Raw genomic sequence first — 13,826 nt, 5'->3', positions numbered from 1 at the left:
AGAAAGGAAGGTCATTTAATTTTGTCTATATTTATATACGATATGTTTCATGTATCATATTTTTGTTGTTAATATAAATCAGTTTTACCCTGGTGTTCCTCAGCCATTTGAGTCGGCCAATTTTTTTAAAGCATCTTAGTAAAATGAGAGAGATGAAGTAGTGGCCTTAGTTGTCCATTTCTGGAACGTATTCTAGTATTAAGAGCAAAAATAGCTTGGCATGTGTTGGGAGGTAAACTTGATTTACAAAAGTTATTTATCAAAGTGATTAGACCACAACTAATAGCTTTCTAGCTTCCACTAAACCCAGCATTTGTTAAGAGGTAAACTTGATCATCTGAGATATCTTTCTGACCCTCTCCTGTCTGGTACTGAAAGGTAACAACAATCTCTCTTTTGGTTAAAGACCTGAAAGCTACCAAATTAAGCATTCATCTTTGGTAAAAGAATTCACACCCAAGATAAGCCATATTTGAAACCCCATTTGACAATGCAGTTTCAAACTATGACATATTTCTTTTTTGTCATTAGCAGTAGCATAGCAGCAGGGTTTGTAATAGCTATGCCAGGAGGCTAAACAATGAATTAGAAGCCTGGAAAATAAAGGTAATCTTAAAAAAAGGTTTTATTCAAAAAATACACAGGAAACATGGGTTCTTTTAAAGAGAGGGTTTGTCAGGGACCTATCCAAGAAGACTGCTGAAGAAATTGCCACAAATTCACTTGTCTTAAGCTATAGCTCCAAACATTGCCCAAAGTGCTAAAAGTATACTACAGTGCATAAGCTATGAAAATATCAGCAAATGCATTGTCAGGTCATTTCAACATTGTTGCTCCACTTCAGAAGTCTCTGCACAGCTCCCTGCTTCACAATCTGAGCAGATGATATCAAAGGGGCACTAGAAGCCCTGAGACCCATTTAGAGGCTGGTATGATTAAAGCACATCAATTTCTATAGACAAAAGCACAGGTGAGCTCACATCACATCCAACCGTCTTGGCCTCCCCAGTCCAAACAACCTCAAGTGACCTTCACTGCTCTGCTACCATATTCTTAAACTGACCTAAAAAATTAGCTTTAATTAAGTCCTTTATATTGCCCAGGTGAATCTTTTGATGAAGAAAAGAAATGTTTCTAATTTCTAATCGAGAAATCTTTCTAATATTAGCTTATAATTATGCAGTTTTTTCACAGTATTGAGTATGCTTGATCCCACTGGGAAGAAAAAGCATTCAGGACTTGTTTCTTAAAGGGACTTAGCTCCCAGTGATTTGTTCTAGGGAGCCAGGCTTTAGCACACTGAAAAATCAGATCCTTTTGAGGCTATCATGGTTTTCTGAAGTGTTGGAAATTGGTATCACCAACTAATGTAAACTGGCTTGGCACGATAGTCCAAATCAATTTGTATCATTTTAAGATCTGACCCATATTCAGTATGACTGTAACCAATTGCATCAGAAATGTTGGCTTCTTGTTTATGTACTCTTATTTTAAGATTATTTGGATTTTTAAGAGGATTCCATGGGCACAGATCACATTACACTTCATGCAGATTAACTTTCCTTTATGAAGATAAAAGGAACATAAGCTTGCTTTACAATCAAACAAGATTTTTTAAGCAATTCCTGTAAGACAGGTTTCCATGGTGTCTGTGGTACTACAAAAGTCAGCCTCAATAACACTGCTCCTGCTTTAATTATTAAAGTCCTTCTGGGTATTTATTTCACATTCTTGCACTGAAGTAAAGAGATACCTACAGGCTACAGGAGGTAGCTGTTCAAAACAAACAACACCTATAATACACCAGTGTGTAACAGCCGTTTGCACAATTTTTCAATATCTTCAAGTTCATGATAATGCCAATAAATAGTGGGGGGTCAAAAACAGCTTGTTTAAAATTAAAAGTGTTCATTATATTTGCTCCACTGTTCTATGAATTGATGAACACAGGCATATCTGAAATGTGAATGTTGTGGGTAACAGCTTTTTGTGCTATTTCCAGGATTTTTGGAAACCACACAGAGTAGATGTCCATTTGTTTCCATGTTTTAAATCTTTGCAAGGGTCTGAGCAAATAAGCAGAAGTTGTCAAATGACTCCATCTCATTATTTAAAATAATAGGGGATGTCTTATTTTACTAGATAACCAATACAGTTATCTACACAGTCATCCCTGACATCATGACCAAAATCAGCTCCTTTCCATGGAATTACAGTGGATTTAATACCACAGAAAAATTCAGGTTTTGGATTTTTTTTCTCTCAAGACTATAGGGATCCTTCTGGGAAGATTATCAACACCCAGCACATGGTCCCCAAACTGTTTTAGACCCATACAGAAATGTAATGAACTGTAGGCAATATTATACTATGCTGTCCATAGTAAACTTAGTCTTACTTTTTAAAAAGGGTCATAGCCACCAGCAGCAATGGAGAGTCTCACAGAAAACATGTTGCCAGTGAGCCACAGCTGGGGAAACACAGTCATGTCACAGTAGGTCATTATAGTAAGCAATTCTTTGCAACATCTACTATGGGAATCTTGTAAAATTTGAAGAGGGAAAAGAAGAGTGAGAGCATACAGCTCATGGCTGAAGTATTGCCTTTATATTTGATTTGAAGGAAGCAAGAAAAAAGCCTATGATTCGGAATCAAACTTTAACTGAAGAACATGCTGATAAAATCTGATGTGGATAATCCCCTGCAATCAATATATGTCAATGACAAGTAGCTAGGAATTAAGAAGATAATTCTATTGAGGGGGTCTGCAGGTATAAACCACATATAAGAGCTGAATCTCTTTCTAAATCCACCAAAATGGATATATATTGTGGTTTCCAAAGGTAATTCCTTTGCTCCTTTGGCAGTTTACTATTCTATTTGACAAGTGATTACAACCCTGAAAGAGTCTCACACTCCTTCTTACCTTTTCATTCAACCTCTAAACAGCTTCCTCTTTCCCCAAATGTCCTTTTTGGCCAGGTTTAGCATTTTTGTGAATTTTATTTTCATGCGCCAAATAACTGATCTGACAAATGTAATAATGATACAGTATTTGTGTAACTAAAGAAAGCCTGTTTGTACATGGAGCAAAAGGAGCTTAGGACAGGAGCTGAAATACTTATGTACTGAGGGCGCAGAATGTTCAAAAGGAGAAATTGTGATCTCATTAAATTCCTGAATTCTTGTCCAACTTCACAACATTGAGAAGCTAGTCTGATACTAATCCTTACAAGTGTTTCATCACAGAACTAAATCTAGCCACTGATAAATTGCTGCTAACTTGTCAGTGGTTAAATATAGTTCTGTGATAAGTAACTTATCAGTGGTTAAACAGATACTGTAATCCCCCTTTTCTAATCTTTAACAAATAGTTTCCTTAGATTTGATCCACCACAAGACATTGTGTCTACTACCACTGATCACCTTGGATCTAAATTTAGAGCCTCAAAACCCCTGCTACCTGACCATAAGGATGTCTAACATATCTAGGTACCTAAATAGTCACTATCAAATTTTCATCAGTTTCTTGGGTTCCTAAAGATCTTATTTTAGGCATCCCAACTCCAAACAGAATTGAGCAGCTAGGTGCCTAAGCCCCACTGGGATCCACAAATTTAGGTGAAGGAATGCCTATTTAGATGTTCTCATACTATGTCAACCAGATCCATTAGGTGCAGTCAGAAATTAAGTTTCACACAGAACATAGCTGGAGAAGAAGCTACTTCCCCTTTGTTTATACAGTTGTTCAGTAGTTAGCAAACATCTAAAATATGGGAAATCTGAATTAAATTTCCTCCTTTGTCTGAGATCTGAAGTTGAATCTTGTATGTGAATGCTTTAGTCATCAACCTGACAGTATTCTGGGCTGGTGCACTCTCAATCCCATCTCCTAAAGCTGTTCTATTTTGCACTGTATATTAAAAAGTTTTGGTTTCAGAAAGAGAGAACAGGAATGAAGATGACTGTTTCCTGGGATGAAGAAGACCTGTGTTGTAGCTCCTATTCTAATGGCTCCCCTCTTCCAGTTAAATTCCCTAACTCTAGGCTACAGAATAATACTCTCTTTATTTTCTTTGATCCAGTTAATCTGTACACCATGAAAAGGTGAAATGGCTTCAACACAGGAGATTGAGTGCATCCTTACTCCATAACAGCCTATAGCTTAGTCAGTAAAGCACCCTCTGGGCAAGTGGGGGATGAAGATTTGTAATCCCCTCAGAAAAAGAAGGAAATCAAACCCAGGTCTCCCAAATTTTGAGTGCTCTAACTACCACTCTATTAGCTAAAATGTGAAGATGATAAAAGGGGTCAGAGCTGTTAAATATAAGTAGAGGTCCCTGTAGGATAGCTAAACTGTAGAGAGAAAGAAGAATTAAAATAATTAATTAGGCAACAGGAAATACTGCAGAAAGGGGCATATACTCCCTGCAGTATTTCCTGTTGCCTGATTAAATATCTTCTTCCATTTACTATATGCATGTGGATAGGAGAATAGGTAAATCAGGTCCACTATGCTAAAATGATATCCCACTACATGTAAACAACATGCATGAACTAAGAAACCCCCCCCATTAAATCTAGAGATGAAGCCAAACTGAACCCCTACATTTGAACTTTCCATAATCTTTGTATAATTTGGCTCCAAATTTGAAAATTGCAGCTAGTTTATATCTTTTAATTAAACCGAACTCCAACCTCCACCTCCCCCCATGCCCCCCCCAACACAAAATAAAAACCCCAGAGTTGAAATATTGATAAATGTGAGGAAATTTTGTATTCAGGCCATAACTGTGTGAGTCTGAGTCTTTTCTAGTTAATTCTGGAAATAGAGGCTATTACTTTTTTCACACAATTGTATGATGTCCAGGTAGAAGCATAAACACTAACTTTCTTATACTTGCTGTGTAAAAAAAAATATAAAAAGCTAGAGATTAGTATAAACATAAAATAATACAATAGTTCAAGAACAATCAATTTGCTTAAATGTTTCTTGCTAAGAATAGGAGAGTAGCATAACAAGCCACCTGGTAGTGCAAGAAAACTCTATATTAAAGGAACGTTCAAATTGCCTGGCTAAGTGTTCAAAAATTAGAAATTAAGAAGCTAAGGACACATATGACAATTTAACTCTTCCTTTGAGTATTATATCTTAAAGGGCATTGTAATTTCAAGTCCCATACGTACACACTTGTCTGATCACTTGTTGTCTGGTATCATTATAAGTGACACCTAAGTGTATGTGTACAGCAGAGACTAAAGCACAGTGTAGAGATATTAAGCTAATTTTAAATTAGCAAACTTGGATGCTGGTATCGCTACAGCCATAGAAGCACTGGGCTCAGCACTGGTTACTGTAGCATGCTGAACAGCCAAAAAGTAGGGTAAATTAGCTTTTGTAGAGTTCCATGCTGCATGTTTCCAACTTCCAAGCTTGCTCGGGTGTCTCTGCAGTATACAGCATCTAATGAAGCCTAAGAAAGCTTGTGCTACACAACTACACACATACACACACACACACACCAAATAGTCTGTTAGGTTCACATCTCACTTGCCTTCCATCTCTACAGTATATATCCAGTCTTCATTGGACTTAGGTGGCATTCAGAACCTTATGGCCAAAATTGTGATCCTGAAAACCCCCATAAGTTTTTACTTGCATTAAATTTCCGCACCTACCTAGACATGTATCTGTTCATGTGAATTGTCCTAGGCTTCACAGGGCACTGACCGATGTGCAGCTCCCCTGTCTAATTCATGACGCTTCAAAGAAAGTGCCATGAGTTAGACTGACCCTCCTGATCCAACAGACATTTGTTGTTGAATCAGGAGGGTGAGTGGATGATCAAGTTCCACTTTGGGGCTGATCTGGGGAGAGAGGCTGAATGTCTGCAGAATCCATCCCCTAGCCCTGACCCCCTCCAAGCTCCCATGCTCTCTCAGGGTGGAAGTGGGGAAGGCAGAGGAGGGAGATCCATTCTGGGGTTTGACCAGCCTGCTCTTGAGTGGGTGGCTTGGATTCCCTCACCCCAGCCTCCAACACTGGCTGGGTAACTCCCAGGCCAAACTCACTCCCCTCCCTTCTCCCCCTCCCGTTCTGAAGACAACACCTAGAGCAGAGCTGGGCTGCTTCTGGTATCATTACATGCAATGAGGGTTCAAATTGTCACATGATTGGGCATTTTAAAGTGCTCTACAGCCATGCATTTCTGTCAGTTCATGGCTGTAGAGCACTTCCAGTGGCTAACTGCCTGACAAACAGTCATGTCTGTTGGCACACAAAATGTGGTAACACCATCTCTTCCTCCAAGTGCTCTAACAGAAAAGAATGAATGTTGCTTCAGTTCTTTGAAGAAAGGGCAGGAGAATATATAGGACTTGTATACTGATTGGACAGAGATGCATTTACGGCTCACCCCTGTCCTTATACTTTGTCAGCTAACTCCAGACTGAGTTACTGATGATGCCGACTTTAGGCAATGCCCTACTCAGTACATTGGTCTTTTGGATCCTATTCTGAGGTCACCAAGCATATTGGAGGCAGCCTGTGAGTCTAGTATAAGTTATGAAATCCACTCCAACAGCCAGGGTCTTAAAGGTATCACAGTACCTAGGCACAATGTTAGGCACTATTGATGTCTTTACAGGTGCTCCAGGAGTGTGTGGGGAGGGTGGGGTGCTTTAATTAGAGCAGCTCTGAGAGTTGCTGTAATTAAAGCACCCATAGCATCTGTGTATTCAGCATCCTGCACTTCAAAATGGCATTGGAGGCACTTTAACTACAGCTCGTTTAATGAATTTTAGTTAAAACACCCCCACTGCAATTTTGAAGTGTGGGAACACTGAATACACAAGGCACAGAGGCTGCTGGAGCATGCTAATTAACTTGCTCCAGCAAACTCAGTTAATCGAGTCTGCTCCAATGTGGCATAACTACCATGCATCAGAGCAGCATCCCCACACATCTACATGCACTCTATGAACCTAACTTTCAAACCCTTAAAACTTTATTTTGTCCATCCCTAAAATTCTTTTCCTACCCTGGCCTTGGGTGCTATTACAATTTAAAGGATTGTGGAAACTTTTTTCAGGCTCTCTGTCCACTCATTTAGCCAATAATTTAGAATAAGTCATTCTTGTCTACTTTTAAAGCACTGGATCTAGCACAAAGAAAGTTATCCATTGGCTTATGTGAGCTATACTAGCATCATTCATGACGTAAGCCTGTAAGATCCATTGGCTAGACACAGAAAATTAATTTGATTTTTTCTGCTTTTGAGTACAAGGACAGATGTTCTGTGAGAGGAAAATGAAATGCATGCTTTACCTGTGTTCATTATCCTAAAACAGGATACATGTTTTCACCCATTAGGGTTGTTCGTTGTAGCCATGTTTGTCTAAGGACATAAGCATATAAGGTTCTTTGGGTAGATGTGATATCTTTTATTAGACCAGCTAATTATTCATTCATTGGGAGTTTTTACTAGCTTATCAAGAACATTATCAATCTCCAGGCAGCTGAATACTGGGGTAAACCTGATACAGTCCTCTGACAATCAGTATACACATGCTTAATCAAGCCAATTTATAATGAATAACTACATAATCCAATCACGGGAAGAACAACCTGACTTGCTGGATGTGTACAATCCCTGGGAGGGGCATTGCTTAGAAACTTTTCTGTTCTACACAAATACTGTAGAAGGTGTTTACAAATCATTATGGGAGAGAAGAAAATGTTGAAGAGCATTTTATTAGCTAGTTCAATGATGGCAAATTCTCCTAGATGTGCTATAATCAAAACACAAATTTACATGAAATATGGTAGGTGGCCAATCTCTTAGGGAAATATTTAGTTAGGTAATAATTCTTAAAATGTAAAAGGGCTCACAGTGATTTCAGGTGATTGAAACAGTTCCTTTTGAAGCTCTTCTAGAACAGTCAGTAGTTTTACAAAAAACATTGATCAAAGTGGTTGGACCACATTAGTAACTAATTGCTTCCCAATTTCACCAAACCCAGCATTTGTTGTGAGGTCAACTTGATCATCTGAGACAGCTTTCTGGTCATTTTCTGTCTGATACTAAAAGGTAACAACAATCTTTCTTATGGCTCAAAACCTTAAAGCGACCAAACTGAAGTTAGTATTAAACTTTGGTAAAAGAATTCACACACAAACTAAGCCACATTTAAAAATCCATTTAACAATACAGTCTCAAAGCTATGACATGTTTCTTTTTGTTGTTAGCAGTAGCATAGCAGCAAGGTTTGTAATAGCTATGCCAGGAGGTGAAACAATGAATTAGAAGCCTGGAAAATAAAACTTTTTTAAAGGTTACCTTATTCCAAAAATGCACCAGAAAACATGGGTTCTTTTAAAGAAAGGGCTTGGTCCAAGAGGACTTTTGAGGAAATTGCCTCAAATTCACTCATCATAAGCTATATCTCCAAATATTGGCCAAAGTGCTAAAAGTTTATTACAGAGTGTGAATGAACAAAACCCATTTAAGCATGCTGCAGGGTGTTACTCAATATTAGCACTGTTAGGTGTGCAAACACCTACTCATGATTCACAAGACAAACTCAGAGATTTCAAATATGAATCCATAGTGTCAAAAACATTCTGACCTTTTTAGACCTGAGTTCTTTTCAATAGAAGAACTGATCTATTCTTTTTCTGTAATCAAAAAATAAGTGAAAGCTAAGAGCTGGCATTTTCTGAGGGGTGTCTTAAGTTTAAAAAGTTTGAGAACCACTAGTTTAGAATGTACCCCCTCCTCAGTGTTTCCTCATTATATAGCTCTGGGTGACTGTCCAGGGAACATGTTAGCATTAAGTGACTCCCTGCTGTGTTTGAGCACAGACAAACATTAAGTTTGTGGGTCCACTGGCCCCTTGAAATTGCTCTAAAGCCATGCCCAAACAGAAAATCAAAGCTGTAGTGCTGTCCAATTGTGAGACAAGTTAACTCTCAGTGTATGACAGTTCAAATGAAGCAACTTTTAAGTAGAGCAACTTACTTTCTGTCTGCTCTGGCTTCAGCACAGCGAGCTGCAGCTGCTGCCTCTGGGTGGGAGGGGGAAAAGGCAGGAGAGGGTGGTCCTTTCTGGGGTTCTCAGCCCCATTGGAGTGAGAGGGGGTATATTGGAGTCCCTTACCTCGGGGCAGTTCCAATCTACTGTTCCCCCCTTTCCCTATTCCAGCAGGGCTGATAAAACCCCAGAACGGCCTCCTTCCCCCCCACCCCATCCAGAGACAACAAGAAGCTGGGAGAGAAGGGGATAGAGCCAGGGGAATGCAGCCTCTCCCTGGATCGGTTCCAAATTGGAACCAATCCTCCACCCTCCTGATCCAACAGTTAATGTCTCTTGAATCCAAGGGATCCATCTAACTCATGGAAATTTCTGTGAATCGCCATGAGCTGGACTAAGCAGTTGCACTTCTGTGTGCTCCGTTTGATTATTATTTTAGGTCCTATTCTGAGGCCTCTGCCACGTTACACTTAAGACATCATTAACTGGTTAATCGCATTTTAAGTTGTAACCCAGCCACACATTAAAGCAATTAATGCCATCATAAAACTAGGAACAAGCCACAGAGTTATTACACACTTTTTGTGGAATAATTTTGTGGCTGGTTACTATCACACCATTAATTGAACATATGGCCAGATGCAACCCCATGTCTGGGAGCCCTGTCATCTGATCCCAGGCTCCCACTGCACCAGCAATAAGGTGTGCTGGTATCTGATGCTTGATCCCACAATCACACTTCCTGTTTTCGTAGAACAGGGGTGCCCAACCTGCAGCACATGTCCCACAAGTGGCATAGGCAGCCTCTGTGTGTGGCCCATGGAAAACAGGGGATGGGCAGGCAGTACAGCAGCAGATAGGTTAGCATGTACAACGCAGAGCTGCAGATTGGTCTGGGGAAGAGGACTGGAGTGGTACTTGGGAAGACCATGGGACTTAATTTGTGGCATGCCTGTCAAAAAGGTCAGCCCCTATTGTTTTAGAAGATGCTATAAAAAGGCTTTAGAATTCAGGTCAAAACCAAGAGTTCAGCAATATAAGTTTCATTACAGCCATATCTAGAACAAATAAGGACAGGGGGTATATGTGTAGGGTTTATATTCCTTGAGAGTATTAGCAGCATTTTGAGCGTTACAAGGAAAATTTGATGGAAATTAAGCATTTGGTATAGAAAAAAGAAGCAGGGGAAAGTGCCCCTCAGAAAGAGAGTTCAGGGCTCAGTAAAGTATATGCTTTTGTACAGATAGGTGAGGCCAGAAAAGATTTTGATAAAAAAGAAAACAAGTCAGATGGAAACTAAAGGGTTCCAGGCAGCAGATGATTGAGAGGGAAGGTGGGTTACATATCTTCTGGTCCATAGGGTTTTTTTGCCTTCTCAATATTCAAAAGAAAAAGCCTAGCAACATCGCACACCAAACCGTGCAAAATGAATGAAGGGAGACATGTCTGGTGTGTGGGCGTCTATGTGTTTGTGAGGAGTTGGAAGGGAACAAGAAGGGAATCAGTGTTCCAAAGCAGGCACTGAGTCACCAGCACCCACCACAAGGAGCATGAAAAGGCATTGACTACTAGGAAGAAAAGGATTACTCATGAATAGTCTGGGGGTTCATGGTGAAGAAGGAACTGAACGACTAGAACTACAAAAGTTTTAGATTTGCCAATTATAACAGACTGTGCTGTGCTGTGGCATGCTCTAGCTTAAGGGGATTTTTTTGGCCACTGGTTTCTGTTCCCACTATTGTTGATGGCCAGCAGCTTGCTTGTTTTGCATAAAGTGAACCTGTTCCTATGTGGCTGATGTTGCAGGCATGCACATTTTCCCATTTTATTCCAGGTACTGCTCCTTTTGAGTGCTCTCCAGGGTTATCCGCCTGCTCATTAGTCTGAAAGCAGATTCATTTAGAAGGGTTACACAGAAGCTGTAAGTCAAAGTGTGTGCATAAGAAAATCTGGCTTCTTTGTAAAACGGTAAACAGGTTGTGCTCGGCACTGAAGTGACAACTCTCTTCGGGCCCTTAGCAGACTGGATGGCTTATAGTATTAGGAACAAGTCAAAGTCTTTTTCCTCCTGGATGCCTGTTCATATCTAGCCCAGGTGAATGGAGTGTGAATGCAATGCTGTTCAAGTGTGTTTCATAAAACAGGTCAGGATGCTCAGCCAACTTCCCAGTGAACACATGTCCACAGTGCAACTATCACCTGAGCTGTCACTCTGAGTTGCTATTTACTACATAGCAATTCACTTCTTGGTAGATTTGATTTTTTTTCTTTTAAAGAGTTTTATAACAGATCTACCAAATTTGAGAGTCCAGTTGCTGAATCCCTGGCTATATTTCAATTTTATATTCAAAAATTGGAAGTTCATAGCCACATACACAACAATCATATACTGCGAGAAATTTCTGCTTTTTAGTTCCATATAGTAGAGAACCATATCCCCAAAATACAACCAACTACTGATGGCTACAAAATAATATTTAGAGATTTGCTTTTAGGAATTGGCTTATAAGTAAAGTAAATATTGTATTAGAACAATGGGCCAGGGGAATGGCAAAGGTTAATTGATTTCTAAAGCATGTTTTTTCACACAGTTTCACAGCCTTCAAGGCAGACAGGGTGTCTGAGACCAATGGACATACACATCCTTGGGAACACACCTTGTGTGTGTTCTGGGCACTGGGGATTTTGAGTAATGTATTTTGTAATCATCTTGCTTGCTTGGCCTGCATTACTTGTATTTCCTATCACTGATCATGTCTACATGTGCATTTACTGCACAGTAAGCGGCTTTTACGCTTGCATCTACATGTGCAGGCATTACAGTGCAGTAACAGCATGCATGGACTGATTTGGGACTAAAGTTAGTCCTAAGTTAGTCCACATAAACAGGGTTAATGCACAGTAGGGCATCTACATGTGCCTTACTGCGCAGTAATTACTCAAGTGTAAATTTTGCTACCTGCATCATGCCAAATCGGTGTAAGTTACCATATTTACTGTGCAGTAAAGGTGCACACATATAGACATACACCCGTACTGTGCAGTAATTTTGGGTTACTGTGCAGTAACCTAAGTTATTCTGTAATAATGGTGCATGTGTAGATGCATCCACTGTGTATCAACAAAATTTGCCTATTATCAAGCAGAGGAGTTGTGATCAATCTGAAGCCCAGAGCACGGTATCAGGACTGGGTTATAAATCCAGTACCAACAACCACTATGCAGATTCTTATTCAGGAGGTCCATATTCAGACCCTTAACTCCAGTAGATGTTGCACCATAGCTAGTCAGAGATTGGGAGGAGGCTGGATGTTTTAGAGCAGGGGCCAGCAACCTACAGCCCATAGAGCCATTGGATCTGACCTGAGAGCTGGGGTTTTGGTGGCATTCACCAACAGGGGGCTTCATCAGCACTGTGTTGCACTGCACCATGCCATGGTCAGGCAGCTGAGCAGTATGGAGAAGTGGTGGCAGAAGCTGCCAGGTCCTAGTGTTGGTCTACCTCAGACCTAAGGTAGGCCCTTCCAAGCTGCTGCTGGAAAATGTTGCCAATCACTGTTTTAGAGTATATGTTACTGTGAGGCAGTGGCAACAGCATTTCTGCTGAGGGCAGGAAGGTGGCAGGGAGGAGAGGGAAACACCTGCAGTTGCACCCCCCATTGCTTCCTGCTTCATCCAAAATTTAAAACAAGCTGCCTGACAGTGGCAACAACATTTCTACTCAGGTTTCAAGGCCCGTCACTTGACTTTATTTATCATTATAATCTCCCCGATTCCTTCAAAACTCTTCAATCTTCAGGAGTTAATGACCCTCTCTCCTTTTTAATGGTATTAATCTTCCACTAATCAAGCTGTTCTTTCCCCTGCAATTCTGCTTTCTCTTAGTTCCTCCTATTTCACAGTCCTGCATACCGCTTTTAACTCTAGCTAGAAAACAAACTCAGGTATAGAAGCATGATCTCAGGTGAACTTTAACTCAGGTATGGAAATAACTTTCAGTGAATCTGAAAGAGATATACATTTAATTCTATTGCTACAGGACTAATGAAACAATAATTTTTGTTATGTTTGCTTAGTTTGTTTTTTTTAATTTTTAATACAAAATGTATGATATAGCAAATTAAGGCATATTTCCATAAAGTCATATCTGTTTTGCTTTGATCTTAAACTGAATAATAGAGCCTTAGGCCCCTAGTATATTAGTCAGGCTTTTAGTTTCTTTTTACCTGAAAAAATATATATATTGTGTTATATGTAATGATGTACCACAGCATTCACACCCCACTTTTCAAAATCCTAAATCTGCCCTTGCTGTGAAGTAAGCTAGAGCATGAATTTGCAGTGTATCCACTGCTCTACTGTAACTGCCTGTATAGACATTTTTCACATTTGTCCCAGGGTATGAGATACAGCCTAGCTTGGTTTCACTGAGATATAAGCTACCTTGAGGTGTAAGCTACTGATTCCTTTCTTGTTTCCTTCCAAGTCCTCACAGACACACAGACTCCCATATACCAGACATGTCTCCCTCCATTCATCTTCCACATATTGGTGTGTGATGTTGCTAATTCTGGTAACTTGTATGTGTGCCCATACATTTATTGTGCATAGGGATCTTCATCAGCGACTTGGATGAGGGGGTGGAAAGCACGCTGTCCAAGTTTGCTGATAACACTAAGATGTGGGGCGAGGTGGTCACACTTGAAGGGAGAGAGAGGCTGCAACTAGATTTAGACAGACTACAAAAGTGAGCAGATGAAAATAGGATGGGGTTCAGTGTAGACAAATGAAAGG

The sequence above is a fragment of the Alligator mississippiensis genome, chromosome 1 (genome assembly GCF_030867095.1).
Source record: "Alligator mississippiensis isolate rAllMis1 chromosome 1, rAllMis1, whole genome shotgun sequence".
NCBI lineage: Eukaryota > Metazoa > Chordata > Crocodylia > Alligatoridae > Alligator > Alligator mississippiensis.
Note: the sequence above shows the minus strand (reverse complement) of the source record.